This window comes from Manis javanica, chromosome 7 (assembly GCF_040802235.1).
Source record: "Manis javanica isolate MJ-LG chromosome 7, MJ_LKY, whole genome shotgun sequence".
NCBI classification, from domain to species: Eukaryota; Metazoa; Chordata; class Mammalia; order Pholidota; family Manidae; genus Manis; species Manis javanica.
The window spans coordinates 50793710-50813399 of NC_133162.1; the positions used below are offsets into that span (position 1 = coordinate 50793710).

The 19690-nt window shown below is 32.8% G+C and overlaps 1 long non-coding RNA gene across 16 annotated transcripts in view; it reads left to right on the forward strand.

Annotated features, from left to right (window-relative positions):
* The window catches only part of LOC140850408 (uncharacterized), a 206981-nt gene that overhangs the window by 61803 nt on the left and 125488 nt on the right, over window positions 1–19690 (forward strand). For 12 of the 16 annotated variants that reach the window (XR_012133220.1, XR_012133227.1, XR_012133212.1 and 9 more), the window contains one exon: window positions 5241–5969. The exons of 1 other annotated variant lie outside the window; for it this stretch is intronic. This is a non-coding gene — a long non-coding RNA (uncharacterized lncRNA). 3 more of the 16 variants (XR_012133216.1, XR_012133226.1, XR_012133217.1) reach the window with 2 other exon arrangements.

The window sequence follows — 19690 nt, forward strand, 5'->3', positions numbered from 1 at the left end:
TACCATGGTTAGAATGCAGTAATTTAAACTTGAAAATAAAACTTGTCTTATATTACAGAGCATCTATAATGTTCAGGATTTTGCCCATATGGAATTTGCTTCTTCTGGTGTGAAGATATGAAATTAATTTTATATATAATGGTTAAAACAAAATTGAAGTTTTGACTATATAATTAGTTTTTTAAAAATATCGAAACACAACCTGATATGGCTATATTTTGAAGATTTATTTCATAAAACTTTACTAGCTGTCTTAGAATATTTATACTTAGAATATTCTATCTAACCTCTTTTAAGAGTTTCTGTTGGAAATAGGTCTATGGAAGGGTTATTTGGGTATAAGGACAACTTAATTTTCAAACATATTTAGTAAATTATGTGCTTTGGCAGTCAGCTTTTATGTTTATCAGGATTCATTACTTGCACATAAATTGGATACATCCATTTTCAAAGTAGCACAATATAATAATGTAATCAGTAATATAATGAGTAAAACTTAACTTCTTTTTGTGCTGTTTCAGATCCTGTGCTTTCTTTGAAATAGCAGTAACAACTGTTCTGACCAAAAAACATAGTTATTACAGACCCATATGTATTAAAATGTTTAATAAAATAGCTTTAATTATCCATTATTGAAATGTTTTTTGTAAATACTTTTACCTCCTATGTTTGTATTTACCTAAATTCAGGCCTTGAACTAAAGTGTCCAAAAGTTTTGCTAGCAACTTACCATTACCACCATATAAATATGCATGACCCAGATACTGAATAATGGATGTTCAATTTGAGTTCATTTCCTACTACAATTTTTTGTCTGCATAATTCTGTGAAAGGTGTGCTTCCAACATTTCCCCACCAAATGACATGTTGGGAATTTATTTTTCCTCTTCTTTTATATCTGATTCTTAAACACAAACTTATTTCTCCAATAATTTGTGTACAAGATTGCATTCTTAAACTAGGGAAATGATAAAGGATTTAAATTATAATTAAAATAAACATCTGAGCCAAATGCTATATAGCTTATTAAAGTAATATTTATGAACTGAATGTGGGATAGAGTGGTTAATTACCACAGCTCACATTATTAAAAATATCAAGTCTAAGCTTTCTATATATATATAATAAATTGTATTCACTCAGTTAAAATGCTGTCTAGTACTAATTATACTAGTTGGGGTGAGGACTTAATAATATGGGTAACTGCTGAACCACTGTGTTTTATACTTGAAACCAATATAAGATTATATGTCAACTATACTTCAATAAAAAAAATTGTCCCTGTATCTTAAAGATCAGGTAAGTTTATAATCCATATTAAAAGATTTGTGTTCCCTAAGCTCAGGGCTCCTCCCCTGTAGTGCATCCACATGTGTGCATGTGTCATCTGACCCTCTTTGTGTTACTCTGCAGGGATTAGGCTTTGGGAAACTGGTATAAGAAAAATGATGATACTTTGGGCACTGTTATTACTATGAATAATAAACTTTCCTTTGTTCCTGAAAAAAGACTGTCTTCTATGAGACTTACAAGGTAATCTGGTCTCTTAAAATTAAAATGAGCTATTATAATCTACAAATCCATACTCATTTTACAAGACTATTTAGCTTTTTGTCATATTTTTATCTTACAACATTGCTCTTTTTAGACTTTAAGGTCTGTTTTTTCTTTCATTTATTATTTCATTCATCCATCCAATAATCTCCTACTGAATGCCAACTATCAGTAATGTACTATTTTGGATGGGATAAGAATAATACATGAGTGGAGAAATGATATGTACATAGTTACCCTAAAACACAGTAAAGTTTGAAGCTGCATAAGAAAGAATTAGACCAAAAATTACTTGTATTCACAGGAAGAAACTGACTCTGCTAGAATGTTTACCATTTAGGTGCCACCTAAATCCTATTGTTTTTATGATAGAAACTCCATAGTACATTGGACCTTTAAGATATTACTCCACCTAAAAGTGATTGCTTGATCCAGAGATAGGAAGTGCTTTAGAGAAAGTAACTACAGTTCCCAGCACTCCCAGGACTGAAGCAGGATTGTCTCCAAAGACAAGGAAAGAAGGTCCCATAGCTAAAACCTTACAGGCTTCCGATTCTCATTCTGGTGATATTCCTGCTAGTACTGATGCTCTTTCTTCAAAAGCATTTTCTGCATAGAAGACATATGGGTTGCTTGGGAAAATTAAGATCAAGTGGAGATTATCCTGCTGTAAACCAAGACCTCAAGGACTGCCTTTAAAATCTGTATAGTCATGTATGATGCAGTTTACAGCAACCTATATAATACATTTATTAGCTTTGGTTAGAATTTGGTCACTGATATTTGAGCTTCCAGTTATTTCTATTGTGAATTTATGACAGTTCATTTTGTTCAGCTACATAATTTCTGTTTTAATTTCAAAGGTAGATAGGACAGTGTTCTAGAATCACACCATTTATTCCTGAATATTCACTGAGAATATTTTTTTCAGCACTATCCATTTTTTTAAATATAAAACTAAATAACAGAGAGCTCAGTAAATTCACCTTTGCACCAGTATTTCAAATTTGCTTCATTTTTCTAAGAAAGTAAGATTATCTAATGTAGCATTAAAACTATTTGGACTTCTTTTCCAATGCCATCCCCCTTGGGATTACTCTTGAGCTTCTTCATATTAATATTAAACATGGAAGCTTAATTTAACATGCTGGTAAACATGATTAACCAGCAGAATTTAAAGAACTTCATATCCCAATGTAGAACTCTATCTAATGGTTCTTTTATTGAATTTGTTACGTCTTTTAGTTTAAATCCCACATAGTAGCAGGCATACTTGTTAAAAAATGTATATACTCACATTTTATATGCAGTGCAAGCAATAAAGCTAGTTCAGCTTCATTTCTTAGGGAATCATGATTCTGGTATATTTTGATAACCCAATGGAGACATGACTTATACTTACCTTAAATTTCCTTTGGATAAACATTTAATTTACTGGGAAAACTCCAAAGTTGTAATATAACATTGTAACTCCGGGGTGGGGAAATATGTTCTCACCCCAGGGCAAATAACCTTTGAAGCTGAAATCAATCAAAGGGAGAAATAAAGTGGGAGAAACTTGTTTATTGCTTACAAGCAGTCATCTACCTCTGCTCTCCTGTGTCTCTCATGACCCAGCTGCAAAAGGACCCACCAAACCTCTCCAGACAGGTGCACACTCACTTTCCACCCCCTTTATAATCAGCTATTGATATGGAGATGGATTTCTCTCCACCCCTTGGAAACACCTCTTGATATGGAGATGCATTAGGCCAGGTGAGAGATTCTGGAAATATTGCAATTTTACCCACAAACATTGAGATAGTTTTTCTAATGTTTTTGATGCATCAATCTGTCAGTGAGTCACATACAGATTTTTTTTACATTGTTTTAATATGAAACAAATTCCAATTTCTCTAATCCTTACCAAGTGATGACACACTATAATTTACAAAACTCATTTTTTTACTTATAAAAGTTTTAATTTAAAGACCGTCAAAAAATTATGTACACATTATAATCTTAGATTAATAAAATACTTTTTGTTGCCTTTTGCATGTAATAATGGGAGCTCATCAAAAGCAATGCATAATATCAAACAAATAAAATATAACTACCTTTAGTCTTAAGTAAATTTAATTTGCATGAAAAAATTTTACAACTATAGAATGATAAGATTTAATTTTAATACAGTGTAACAATGTTATACAAAATAGGTTGGAATAAATAATGCTGTCCTTTACTCAAAAATAAATTCATGTTCAAACATGAAGTACAAAAGCATATTGTTGGGGAAAATGCTGTGATGCTAGGAAGCAAAAATAAGTAGTCCAAAAAATACCTAATTGTTATGTGTACTATGTCATACCACAAATATTTCAAAACTTGCCTTTTATTTAAAAATAAACTACATTTTTGGAAGTCTTTCCTATTTAATAACTACTAATATCCTTTACATGTTTAGCTCTTCTTCTCATGATACACATTTTGGTTAATTCGAAGTTTTACAACTAAAAGACAATTCTGCAGGGAAGAAACTTATAGATACCAATTGTACCAGTTGATGTTGTGGCTTTTGGGCAAATACAGAGAGCCATATTTTGTATTTTAACAGTTTCTCATGTTTGCCAATCTAATGGTTGAAATATTAGGACCTTCTAGATTTCTTCCAAAAATGGTGAACCAGATAATTTGAACCAACGCTCCTAATGAAGACATTAGTACTTGAATGATTTATGTACATATAATTTATATGTATAGCAAATAAATATTAATATTTATTAACTTATATTGGTTATTTTTATTTTTATACTTACATATTCTTAAGAGTATGAATAATCTGATGATATTGTATGTCTCAGAATTCAAAAGATTGTACCCAAAATTAAGGTGGCTTTCATAGGAATTTGGCAAACAGATTACAAACGGAAGTACAATTTTTTTATTTTGACATTGTATCTCATAACTTTGTTAAGCCCACTTACTAATTTTATTAGTCTTTTAAATATACTATTTGGTGTATTTATATGTGAACAATCTCTCTCTTTCTCTCTCTTTCATTAATCCACTAGATAGAATGTTTAGTACAATGTTAAAAAGAGAGTAAAAAATAAAAGAGCAAAATTCTTGCCTTTTTCACATTCTTGGAGAAAACTCAGTTTTTCACCATATGTATGATGCTCGTTGTGGTGTTCCTTAAAATGTGTTCATCAGGTTGAGGAAATCTACTTCTCTTTCTTTGTGAATAAAACATTTTATCATGAGATTTTGTCAAATGCTTTATTTGCACCAATAAAGATGATCATAATTTTTTTAGCCTGTTAATATGATGAATATGTTTGGGTATGTTGTATGATGCATTTTATATACTGCACAAAAATTCATTCCTAAGAACTTCATTGAAGATTAATTCTTAATGGCTATAAAAAAGAAAATATCTACTAGTACATATATATATATTAACCATCAATGAAATTGTTAGGCATGAGTTATTATAGATAGATATAGGGAGATAGATAGACAGAGAGACAGACATAGATGCAGATAAAGATATGGAAAAATAAGCTAAGTTGCATTTATATGGATTGTAATGTCATGTTTTCAAAGAATATTTAAATATGATGGAACTTTCTTAATATATTCATTAGAAAGCAAAATGTAATGTTTCTATGTAATAATATCTGAATTGCTTTCCACATTTTTTGTAGTTTAAAAATTGCTTCTGAGTCCATCAGTAGATGAATGGATAAAGAAGATGTGGTTCATATACACAGTGAAATATTATTCAGCCATAAGAAGAAAACAAATCCTACCATTTGCAACAACATGGATGGAGCTAGAGGGTATTATGCTCAGTGAAATAAACCAGGCAGAAAAAGACAAGTACCAAATGATTTCACTCATCTGTGGAGTATAACAACAAAGCAAAAACTGAAGAAACAAAACAGTAGCAGACTCACAGACTCCAAGAAGGGACTACAGTTGCCAAAGGGAAAGGGACTGGGGAGGATAGGTGGAAAGAGAGGGATAAGGGGATTAAAGGGCATTATTATTAGGACACATAATATAGTGGAGGCATGGGAAAGGAAATATAGCACAGAGAAGACAAGTGGTGACTCTATAGCGTCTTACTATGCTGATGGACAGTGACTATAATAGGGTATATGGTGGGGACTTTTAATCAGTGATATGAAAAAAATTGTTTCTGAGTTTAAATATATGTATGTATGTGTACATATATTACATATATAATTTATATTATCTATGAATTATGCATATTTAATTAAGGAATTTCCTTGGAAATCATTTAAATATGTAATGCAATTCATTCTTTTCACTTCTATACTTTATTATTTCTTTATATAATAATAAAGGAAGTTATTTTTAGTACCATCTGAAAATGTATGTTTTTAAATAAAATTTGACCTACATCCAGATTTTGCATCTTTCTTTAATTACAGATATTATGGTTTTTTGTAATTCATTGTATATAAGAGAAAAAGACTCCTGAGTTATAGCCTAACAAAGTGACTGTTCCTGTCTAGAACAAAGGTCCACATAGAAATGTTTACTTGAATTTAGTCAAAAATCTGACTAAAGGAATATTTCCACTGTTTATTTGTTATTTTAACATATACATTTTAAAAATACATTTCACTATACATTCAGCAGTAAAGAAAGTTTCCTTTTTCAATGGAAATGTAAAAAGGAAGAGAAAATTACCACCAAAATCAAAGTAGCATGAACAAGTTTCTCAATTCCTGAACAAAGTAGATTTATATTTGGAAATAGGTGACGGGAGGATGGAATGGATGGGCCTTTTGGCTTTGAAGGAATCTTTAGGCAGAAATAGGTAGGGGGAAAACCAAGGGAGGTGAAGAATGTTAGGAGTAGTGATGTTGATGCTTAAACTTAAGATTTTGGCTATTTTGTGGTGTTACTCCTGTTTTTCATAACAAAATTTTGCCCTGTGGGTAAAAGTTTTTTTTAAAATTTAACAAATTTACATTCACATATAATTTCAAATAACTTGTAAAACAGTTGAGTCATTAAAGTCTATTTGTTACATATGTTTTCTGGTTCTCATTAGCATATGCATTTCTCATTTATATTATTATTATTATATTGGTACCACGCTAACATTTTATTTAGTAAATTGGAAAAAAAATTGACTCACAGAAGTTTGAGCACAGATATACCAAATACACACTAACAACTGTAACCCCAATATAGTAAAAAAAAAATGTCGCCCAGACAATGTTTTTTTCAGCACATGAAAAAAAGTGAAAAGACAGTCACAAAGATAAACATTTGTACTGGAAATCTGAACATTCTACACATGAAAGCAAGTTCTTGTCAAGCAGATGCATAATGCGGGGTATTTAGGCAGGTGACCTTCCTTTGGAAGCGATAATTAAGGCCATTAAACATTTGAAAATTCTTTTGTTCTAATCTCATACTCAGCAAACAATCTTCTGAATAAAATGTGGTTTCCCAAGCTAGTGTGTTATGATCCCTGTGATAGACTAAATTGTAAATTAATTCCTTGGCATTCTAATGTTATTCATCAGCCTCAGGGGCTCAGTTAATGTGAACCATCATTAAGGAATGCAGATACCCTTGTGGTGAAATTGCAATATTTCCGTATCAATAGGTGATTACTTGGAGCAAGGGCTTATCTGGACCAGAGAGGTTGGGTGGGGTCCCTTTTTGCAGCCTGTGGCAAGAGAGCAGAAGTGGATGACTGCTTGTAAGTAGTAAACACGCTTCTCCCACTTTATTTCTCCCTTTAACTGATTTCAGTTTTTTGCCCTGGACTGGGAAAATATTTTCCTCCTGGTGTTACAGACCCCATGGGTGCATCAGGCAAAAAATGCACGAGCATGATGTGTGACTAGGTGCCTGTGAAGTCAGCCAAAGGACCCATTCCAGGCTGTATCCCTGAGACAGGGACCATGGGCTTAGACAGAGTAGGGTGAGGGCCTCCTGAAAAAGCAAGGCAGGATATTTACAGTCAAAGCAATCTAACAATGTAAAGTCCGTATTGAACTCTGTGTTCAGCATTATGCAAAGTCAAGGTCACACTAATTCTCTAGGGTAAAAATAGCAGATTAGGAATATAGACATCTTCATTGAGATCAGTTAAAGGTCAAAAGGCCAGGAGCAACTTGGCCTTGAACGTTTGAGTGTTCTGCAAGGGTATCTCAGCATAACCCGTGACTTCAGTGTAAACAACCCTAGCAAACAGACAATAACCCAGCCCACCTTGAAGGCAGGGAAGGTGGTACAAGTCCACACCCTAAGCCCTCAGTTCCCAAAAGTCCTCAACTGCCTATAAATCTCCTAGACAAAGCACCACCCTGGGCTCTCTTGTCTCCTCCTGGCATGAGCTGGGAGCTCTTTCCTCTCACTTTATTTCTAAATAAAAGCCTCCACCCTGGCTCTCCTACCTTGGGTGTTTGCTAAATTCATTCTTCAACTCTGCAAACAAGAACTGTACATAATCCCCATGTGTTCTTCGTAATTATATACCATTCCTTCCTCGAACTACAGTATCTATTTTGTCCTGTTATCATCCCATGTTTAATGAATATTTTACTTAAAATAATCAGCATATATGTCCTTGAGGTAGAAAATCATATAGTAACATTTAATTTATTCCTCTATTACTTAATCCCTCCAATAATAATTGCAATTATATTGTACACATCTTTCTCTAAAATAAGATCATCACTATTTTAATTATTTAGTATCATTTTGAATATTGAATACTCAGTCCTTCAGGAATAAAACTCACAGTAATAAATGAAACAAATATCCCTTGGGTATAGAGTTTATGAATTTTTACTTCATCAATTTTATTTAGATATGTTTACTTAAATACACAGTCATTTGTTTTACTTTTTCAATGGAAAAATACACCTTGGAAATATGGTTTATATAACTAAGATATCCATTAGTTAAATGAGGATAAAATGTCCTGCTACATATTCAGATTTTTCTGAAAATAGACCTGTCTCACTGCAAGAAAAAGTATTCAAAATTTAATCTTTTAAGTTATAGTTTTAGCATAATAAGCATATTTTCAAGTATCTCACTACAATAAAAAGGTATGACAGGAAAATAAAAGCTTTGTATATACCACACATTTCATAGAAATGGGAAATTTTTACTATGCTTCAGAAATAATTATTTCCTCCTCATGTAGGAATGGAAAAGTTATATTGGGATGCCTCAACTCCTACATTTTTGGGGGAAATATATTCAACATTTAGTGACATGTCATTGCTCTGTAGGAAATGGGGACACATTCTAATTTTCAGTTCCATTGCATTACATAAATGGTATGTATTCTTTGGAAAAAGCTGAGGAGATCTGCTGTCCTTGACAATTTTAGATTATTATCTCTGAGTTTTATATGTTTGGGTTGTCTCTTGCCATCATGTTAATAGAAAATCTTCTAAGAAACCAGTCCTGGTGAAATTTGTGATTTAAGCTCACATGGATAATATCCATGTGATTCATGCCACAGAAATGTCTCTAAAACTTGGACACATCATAAGACACAGTCGGTTAAATTCCCTAAAGGCTGAAGGTTTTTGGAAGTACATTGCATCTCAGATAATAGGACATTTCCTAAGGTGATAACCATCTTATAAATTGTATAATCTTTTGATAGAACTATAGTCTTCAGGAAATGCTAATCAGCTAATACATGAAAGACGACCTACCACACTTGCATTGCAATTTCTTCTCTTTATAGACAAATATTGTGTGTACTCATTTTTATGTTTAATAAAGTAAAAATCCTGACTTGCTATTATACCAGTTTCTTCCCTCCCTCCCTTCTGTCTTTCGTTCCCATCTTCTTTCCATGTACATTTTAGTAGAGTTTGAGTGGGTAATAGGATGCAACCTAAACCTGTTATTTCCAATATAATGTGTGGTGTCACAGCTTTTGGGCTGGAGAAAGATTGAGGTGGAAGGAAATTGGCAGCATAAAGGAATAAGCATTGATAGACAGTTATCCTGAAACTGAGGTTACCAGCTGCCCTGGTACATTCAAGGAGTAAGTACATCTTCTGAGACTACTATTGGTCAAGTGGGACAGCAATCAATGACTTGACAGCTTTTATCTTCTCCTAATCCATCAAGAAAGCATATTATATTGTTAATAGTTATACAAAAGCTATTATTCAGAGTAGGCAAAGTTTCCATTGAAGAGTGACTTCCCAGCAAAGAATTATGCACTGGTTGGGTATGGATGTGCACACAATAGAAATCTCTTGGGACAGAGGCATGAGCTGGAGCAAACTGTACTATCTGGATAAGGTAAGTGTAGATAATAAAGTCTAAAATGTGGTAAGTGTTAAAATCCTAATGCGTATAATATAAAAGAATTTTATGATGTCTGGCTGTTTGACCACATTTAAATAAAAAGTTTTGGCATCAGATAGGCATAGCCGTAAACTTTTCATAGGTCTAAGTACATGATAAAGGGAAACATTTCTAATAAAAATACTAAAACAAAATTTTCCTTTCAGTAATTGTCACATCTGTTCCTTTCAGTTCCTACCTTCAACACTTTAATTCATTCTCTTATCAACCATAGCTTAAATGAAAAATGCTGATCTCTATACCTCAAGTTTCAATTCCATCCAATTCTTTCCTTACATTGCCTCCAGAATATTCTTTGTAAAACATTGCTTTTGTCTCATTTACTAAAAAAATTCTCAAAAATTGGTAAACTAGGATCTAAAAACATCTACAGTCAAGAACCCATCTGTCATTCTAATCTCAATTACTTCTCCTTACATGCACACAATCTCCAATCTAGTTTAACTGGTTGTTTGTTGATATAAATAGGTTTTAAGGCCTTATCTCCACAGTGTTACTTATATTCTTCTCATTTCTGCAAATGTCTTTCATTTTGATTTACTGATTTAAAATTTATCCTTTTACAAAATCCAGTTTAGAACCATCACTTAACAGCATTATTTGTGAAATACCTAGTCCAAAGACATCCCTTCTTGTATGTTCCCCTAGAACATACCCTTTCCAGTTTTGTGCTGAAAATTTTGATGGAGTATCAATAATTCATGGTTCATGATGGTATCCACAATTACACTGGTTACTATATAAATCAGTAGCCAAAGATTTTGAGAATTTAATTAATACAAGGCACTAGACTCTAGAAACTCATCACTAATGTAGAAGAGGTAAATATCCACATGAATAGTATAACTGACATTATAAAGTCACACATGGGACAATGAACGTATGACCTGGCAAGCAAAGGATAGGCTTAGGCAATTTAAAGCCCCAGATCAAGATGTCAGCAGGGCCATTGCCCCTTTTAGACTCTGGGTGGAATTCTTTCTTGCCTCTTTCTGCCTTCCCACGGTGGCCAGTGATCCTTGGTATTCCTTGGCTTGTAGCTGAACCAGTCTAATCTCTGTCTTATTCATCATATGGCCATTTCACAGTGTTCCCTCTGTGAATGTCTGTATACATTTCCCCTTTTTATAGGGACGTCAGGCATAATCTTGTTTTAAATTGGTTAACATGTTTTAATTGAGCAAAGCATTTTTAACATAACTATAGAAATTTATGAATAAAAACTGTCTTCTGCCTTCATAAGCACTTGTCTCATAGCCTTCCTCTGCCATCCTATACTGTAATGCAACTCCTTTCCTCTAATCTGTCCCAAACTCTCTCATCTTCAAAATCTGCCTTTCTTTCCTTCACTCCAACTGGCCCTCCTTGAGCCAAAACAGGAAATTATTTTATTAATTATCAATTGTACCCCCTTTTAATTGGATGGTTGACTTTATCCTCTTCTTAAATATTCACATTACAACATTTACTTCAGTCAGACATTAGCACTTTAAGCCTTCTCTGTTATCCCTGGTTTCCTTCTTCCCTCTCACTATTCTAAACCCAGTGGAATTTCAGACACAGGCTAGAGAGATTTGAATTGACAGAGAAGAGAACCTTGTAGTATCCATTGTCTACCATGGTACTTGTCCAGTAGAAACATAATGTAAGTTTTGTAGATAATTTTAAATACTTTAGTAGCCACACTGCAAAAGAAAAAAATAAATAAATAAATTTAATGATATATTTTATTTAATTAAATATATCCAAAATATTATCATTTCAATATGTTATCAAAGTAAAAATTACTGAGGTATTATGCAATCCCTTATTGTACTAAATCTTTGAAATCCAATGTATATTTCATGCATGTGACACACCTCAACTAAGACTATAGACATTTAAACATTTGGTGGCTCTGTAGGGCTACTGTGTTGGCTAGTGGCTGTCACATTGCTTGGGCAGTGCCTGCCTAGAGGGCGCCTCAGGGAAAGGTCAGAACATCTGAAATCTGCTCTTCACAAACAGCCCCCCAGATCTCCAGAGGAAGTGGGTAAGCACTTAGGGTGCAATGGGAGCTTCATAAAATAGTCTTAGGAAGTTTTGATTATTTAAAGTCTGTGTCACTTCATCACTGGATCTTTTATCATGGGATCTGGGATCCACGTCTCCCTTTTGTTGTTCTATTAAAGGTTTTTTATCAGAATATTCTTTCTTAGTAAAGCCTACTTTCTATTATTCCCAACATAACTCTAATCTGACCATTAGATATCAAACATATGATCATTTGATACTAATATCAAAATATTATAGTCTCTGTAGCTAAAATCCTAGAAAAGTGTTTTATTATTTTTAACGTATTTATTGACATTTCCTTTGGAGTTTTAAAAACTATAGTCCTCTGTGAAAACTCTAGAGCGTGCAAACCTAGTTTTATTCTTCCTCTAAGTAGGAAATTTCTGAGAAATATGTATGTTTCAAGGAAGGGGTTTCTTCATTAAGAGAGCCATTACTGCATAACAAATAAAAATGTCAAATGAATGGATGAAGTTCCCAAAAAATGACAAAACCTCACAACCCCAGTGTTTCATATCAAAGGCATTTTCAACCCCCTGTAAATGCCTAGAGTTATCAGTAATCACAATGGATGATGCAAGGTAAGTCTTAATACTTCAAGCACAGTTCAACCCCTACACTTCATTTATTCCACAAATTAGTTTACTATAATCCATCATTGGTAACAGATTTTATATATTCTTTCATAAAAAGTGATTTCGTTTCCTGCTTTTCACATTTGGAAAGCTTTTTCTCCCCTCTGCTTTTTCATACCCAAGTAAACATAGAAATCCCATCACACCATTAATGTAGTGCAGACTGCACAAACCCTGTCAGCACCACCAGAAACAGTGTGACACACTCCACTATGCCCAACACCGTGTGAATGCCTCATGTCCTTAACATTTATGGATTTTTTATTATAATCAGCATAAGAAAAACAGAAACCTATTCCACCAAATAGAAGCTAATCAACATGTTCGATGGTTTTAGAATGGCTTAACTAGAAATTAATTTAACTGGATTCATCAGCCTATTGAGAAATGAGTGACAGTTTATAAGCTTCTTCCTCCTGAATATAAATGGCATTTGAAATATAAATGTAAATCAGCTGAATAAAAATTTGGATGGATAGTCAAGTGTTTCTTCTGTACTAGTAACCTTTCTTACTTGAATTGACACACATAATTCCACAAATCAGTATCTTTCTCATGTTTATATCTTTCAGGATAAGAAGACTTATGAAACCTTTTAAAGACATTTCTCTAGAAATGTGTTTATGATATGTTATAGATAATTTATCCTGTTATCTTCAGCTGTAATGGAAGTTATTGGCCATTTATTTTTTATTAATTTAGGAAAAGAATTTAGTTTAAAATTAACTAATAGAGATTACTTTTAAGTTTAGATTATGATTCTGAATCATACATTTGTGTTTATGGAAACTAGTATGGGAGCTACTTTATAATTTAAATATGTTGGTGCAATCAGTTCAAGTATAGGTATTCTCTTTAAAATGTTTTTTTAAATGGTATTATTCATTTTAAACCAAAGTATGACCCAAGGTCTAGTAATTCTCAACCACTGCAATTTTGAATTACATCAGTTACCCTTCAGTGTACATAATGGAAACAAGTTCATTTTTTCCCTGATGGAGGCATATTTGTGAAAGCATTATTAACCAGTATTGTAAGAGGTCTTCTTCCCACAGAGATGACATTTTGGCACCAGTGGTGGCAAGTATATCACTTATCCAGAACAATTTTTCCATTGACATTCATAACCTTCATCTTTTTAATACAGGAAGAAAAATATCAAGTTTCCATTGCAGTGAAGAATATAATTCATATGCTGATGCTGGAATGCAAATTAATATTTTTTTCTGAAAATTAATTATAATACACCTATTCAAAGGTCTAATACACTACATCCCCTTAGCTCAGCAACTCCACCTCTAAAAACTTACATTAAGTAAATAACCAGGAAGACAGAGAGGCACAGAGGGCTGCTCTGAAGGCACGGGCAAAGACAAGCACTCAGCCAATGATCCTACACATGTAAAATTGCAACTGTGGTAAACCCGTGAAGAGCCATGTGTGCCCATGAGAATAAAAATGATCCACGTATGGAGGCCAAAGAAGAATTTTCCTGTAGGTAAACCCCAATTTAATATGAGAAGCATGGGAATAAGTTAATAAACAAGAAACATTTGGACCAAATGAACCAGCGGTATAATAGACACTGAGGAAAGGAGTGTGAAAAGTGCAAGTAACTGAAAATCAGTGAAGCTGGAGTAAATGGGATCACATGGGGCTTGGTGAGGGAGGAGTCTTTAGATACAGGTGGGGACTGACTCTTTCAGCACCTAAGAGGACCAAGCTGTGAATGGACAGTGGTGGACACTGATATACTTAAATTTATAATTCAAAATCTCTCTCTAGCTGTGATGGTAAGTTTAGAATGGAGAGGTCTGATACAAGACCAATCAGAAACTACTGAATTTGACCAGGTAAGGATGATGGTAGAATGGACCAGAATAGAGGTAGAGAAAGAAACCAATGAATAGATTTCTAGATATACTGAGTAGGAAAAACTCACAAGGGAATAAAGATGCAGAAGTGCCCAGGTTGATTGCTTAGTTTGTACACAGGGTTTTCTGGATAATTACCAGGAATGACAGGATGGAGATAATGAGTTTACCTTTGAAAATAGGATTTTGGGGAGTCTATGAGACATTAAAAAGGACATATAAGGAAGGATGTTGGATATACAGATGGTGAATTCAGAAAAGAGATTTACTCTGGAGATATGATTTCTTATTTTTGTTGATGGTAAATGAACTGGGTGTGAATTAGATAATCTAAGGAGAGTAGGTAGGGCAGAGAGTGTGAGATGGTCTGAAGGTACAGTGCATATCTCACAGGAATTTCAAAATTTAATGTCAAGGTAGAGAATGATCTAGAAAGATGGCAAGAAGTCAGAGAAGCAGAAAGAAAACTGAAAGCATTGTATTAGAAAAGCAAGAGAAAATAATGATTTTTTTGAGAACAGAAAGGAAGAGACAAGTCTGGAGAAGAAAGGTGAAAAAAATATGTGTTGAATTTACTGAAGTCATAGACCAATTGCTATGCTATGAGAGCCAATAGAGGGAAGGCTGGCAGTAGTCATTTATACCATCAGAAACTAAAATTAACTAGAATGTACAGAAGAAGGGTAACAAAACAGCATTAAATGACAGAGCAATGTCAAAAATATGCTAATAGAAGTTCTTAAAAGGATTCATGGGTTTAATAAGTAATTTAGAGTTTACACTGTATGGATGTATATTATTTGGCTATTTTTTAATGCATCATGTATAGAAATAACATAAATGCTTACAGGTTATTCAGAAGAAAAGTTTCCAAATATTTAGATCATATGAATCATCTCTCAGGGAAAATGAAAATCTCACATCCAATTTAGCAAACAGTTACATTTATTTATATATTTTTATAAATTACATATGTACTATTCTACTAATGCATTATGATCTCTGTAAAACAGAAAAGAATAAAAATTCTAAAAGGTAAATTAAACAACAATTTAGTATAACATTTCATTTCATAACTCTAAAACATTTTCTCATTTATTTTTAATAATGGATTTAATGGTGTTAGTGAGAAAAATGTTGTAAGATTAGATTCTTAGTGTATTTATTTTAATACTTGTTTTCTCCATTATAGCTAAACATATAATCACCAAAAAATCAATATATATAGTATTCAGTGTGCACTTTGAGAAAGGTTATTACTAAGAATGTAAATGCATGTCAAAAGATGTATTTTCTAGTGTACTGTAATTGCCCATGATGTAAATTGCTGATAAAATGCCCAGACAGAAGTAGTATTGGCTTAGCCACCATGTTGTTTAATTCTTGAGCCTGTATATTAACGCTACCTCAGATTTGTCGTTCCTTTATAGAGAATATTCTAAGGTTATTTTCTGATGACTAGTGTAGTTAAAACTAGATAATCATGCCTTAATTGGTCAGTCTAAACAGCCATATGCTGGACGAAAAGGGAGGTAAAATACTGCTGATTGCATTTTTGGAATTTCCCTTCTTCCCTTGTGCCTTACGTGCTGTGACATGTGATTGCCTGATGCATGAATTCAGTTAATTTCATTCTATGCATTAACATTACTTTTCCTTATTTAGAGAAAATAACAATATAAGTAGATGTTTGGTATTTTCTTCCTGTACTCCAGTGGATTATTTTTGGAAAAAAATCAGAATAGGCAAGGTCATAAAAATATAATAAAAATCAAACAGTGACCACAGTGCTTAGGGAAGATAATCGACATAGATTTTTCTTATTTCTATGGTTAAAAAACTCTCCATATTTTCCATCATCTCTTGCTATTTTGCTTATCACCAAAATATGTGAGGATCTGATAATTAGCTAACTACAATGGTGTATAAATTAAGTCTGCTGTGTAACAATGCATCCAAGTTAAGATGCTAAATCAATCAAATTTTTATTTGTTTGCCTGCTTGTTTATTTTTCTGTATTCATATATTTTATTTTTTAGACCAGTTTATTTAATGTAGCATTATCCAAAAATGGCTAGCAGAACCAGAACGGGATTCTTGGCCTACCTTCTAACTCTTCACTGTTACTAAACTGCATGGTGAAAACACATTGACCAATTCAAGCACATGCCTAGCTGCACACACACATGCATGCACACACACAGTAAAGTACATTTTCTAGATTTCGTCATTAAAAATAAGACACATTTTTGAGATTAAGACAAAATAGGAATAAACTTCCTCCTTTATTATTGAGTTTCCTGAATCTTACTGCAATTCTAGTTTATTAGTGCAAAATTATGTTTTCTTTCTGGTCAGTTATTCATTAGTGATTTAAAAAAAAATGATTCATCCATTAATCACTTTAATAGGTCTAAAAACATCTTGAAATATCTCTTCTTCTTTTAAAATTTTACCACAAAACAAAATAAACCCACACCTATTTAGAATTAATTGAGAGGAATCCTTTTTCTCCATGCTTCTGCCAGTATAATGCTATCATGCTCATGTGAAGTTTAATAAGTAGATTATGAATTCATATCAGAAGCAAAAATATTAGACATGAAGGCACTGAAACAGATTTGATAAGAACAAATGCTCTGAAGTCAGAAAGCTTGGGTTAAAATCCTGACTTTGCCATTAAACAACTGTGTGACTTTGGAAAAATTATTCAAATTCCTGCATCATGGTTTCCTTATCTATGTACATCCCTGAGAATTGTTGAAAGAAAAAATTGAGTTAATATATGGAAAACAGTTATCTTAATTTCTGGCACAAATAATAAATGTTAAATGTTATTATAACATGATAAACTTTATTAAGTATCATAATAGGATCACTTTCTTAAAGGAGTTTAAAATTTTCTGCTGTTCCCACTCTGAAATACAAAAAAATAAAAATGTAATACAATTCCTGCTGAATTGGATGAGGAATAAAACAGACGTTTCTGTATCACACAGAATCACTAAAAAAATTCATATATATGACCTTTTAAATCTTGCATAAGTTGAGAACGTACATGCCTGTTATAAAGAAGTCTACATATTGCCTCCTAGAGACACTGTTCTTTATTTATGATCTCCTTTGATCGTGAAGGCCCACATGGTTGTTCTGATGAATTCAGAATTATAAAATATTTTTGTGAAACTGTTTCTAGTTAGTATTTCAATCCTGATAGCTTAGTGGAAGATTTCTAGCATTTATGTAACAAAATCTGTGCCAGCTAAGATTTATATTTATTATTATACTACATCAAAGTTTAAAAATCATCTGGAAATTCTTTCATAAACTTTGTGCATTATATAAAGAAAGACCAAGTTTTAACTAATCTCTTAATGAGATTTAGAAATGTACTTATTGAAGAAATAGAATCAAACCAATGCCAAATAGAGAAATCTTTATTTTTCCATTTTATATCATCACAATCAAATGATATATGAACTAATGCTAAAATTATAGTCATTCAAATGTTAATATAATGTACCTAAGTTCCATTACTTAATTTTTAATATTATTTCCTCTGTATTAATAAAAACTCAGTTTAAAACCTGTAAATCCTAGCTTTCCAATGTTTTAAATTCACTCAAAATGACTGACAATTTATTAATTCAATGAACTAAAAGATGTGAAACTTCAATATTGCAAAATTTGTCTAAATTCAGCATCTTTTTTTACCTGCTCGGAATGTTAATCACTAGTGTATTTGGTGATTTTTAAAAAACTTATGCATTTATTTTGCTTGTATTAATCATAGTATCTATCTGTCTGTCTATCTATCTATATCTATCTATCTATCTATCTATCTATCTATCTATCTATCTATCTATCTATCTATCATCTTTCTATCTATATCTATCCATACATACATATATCAGAGAATTCTTTGATGATTGAAAGTCTTTTTAGGCTTTTGGGTCAGTACTATTAAAATAAATCTCACTTAGAATAGTCTATCAAAAGTTAATGCCTTCTTAGATTTGTATAATACTTTGAAGTTTAGAAAGACATTGCAATTATATACAAAAATATGTATTTTGATTATTTTATATTCTCCCAAACTATGATATAATGTGGCACACACAATTGAAGGTAGCAACCAATGGCTCAAGTACTTGCAAAATCCCTTACCCTTCAGGAAAAGGGGATTTTAGAATTTGCTAATACCCAATAGATTATGGCAAAGGTGATGAGATGTGACTCCCTGGATTAAGTTTCTTTGTAAGGTAAATATGATGGGATGTCACACTTGATCACATTATGTTATATAAGACCCCTCTGCAGACTGGAGTGAGAGATTCTCCTGCTCACCCTGAGGTAATGTTGTGAGAGGGTTCTGTGGAGAGGTTGCAACAGACTGTGGGCAGCCTCTGAGCCCTTAGAGTAGCCTCCACCTGACAGCCTGTAAGAAACGATAGCCCACAGTCATACCACCACAGGGATATGAATTCTTCCAAACAACCTAAATAAGATTGAAAGCAGAATCTTGCCCAGTGAGCTTCCAGATGAGAATGTCGACCAGCCAACACCTTGACTGCAGCCTGGTGAAATCCTGAGGCGAGGACTATGTTGAGCTGTGCCTGGATTTCTGGCCTAAAGAAGCTGTAAAACAATGTATAGATAGCGCTAAGTGGCTTAACGATGAAGCCACTAATTTTTGTCAATTTGTTAGGCAGTAACAGAAAACTATTACAGTTAGGTATAGCATCTTCATCTTTATTTTATAAGTTTAAAATTAAGGTTTAGAGATTTCAAGGACTTTGCCCAAGATGATGTTGCTCGTGAATTCCTTAATTAGTTCTTTATCCCAATTTTAATTTCTCCTTCTCCCCTTCCTACTTCTTGCAAGTATCGGCACTATTTACTCAATGCTAGCTGGATGCTAGGCAGTTATTTACCATGTACAGACATTATCCTTACAAAAACCCTTTGAGGAATTTCTATCTTATTACCTTATTACAGATGAGAATTTTATTATTGCCTCCCATTATAGATAAGAGGTTCAACCACTTCCTAAAAGCACAGAGCAAGAATTCAAATGCTGTTTTAACTCCCAAAGTCATGCTATTAAGCATTCTGTATGATTCCAGTGCTTCTTTTATCATCCCACTGTTGCCTCAGAATATTACAGTTACAATAAACTACAGATATGCTGTAGCT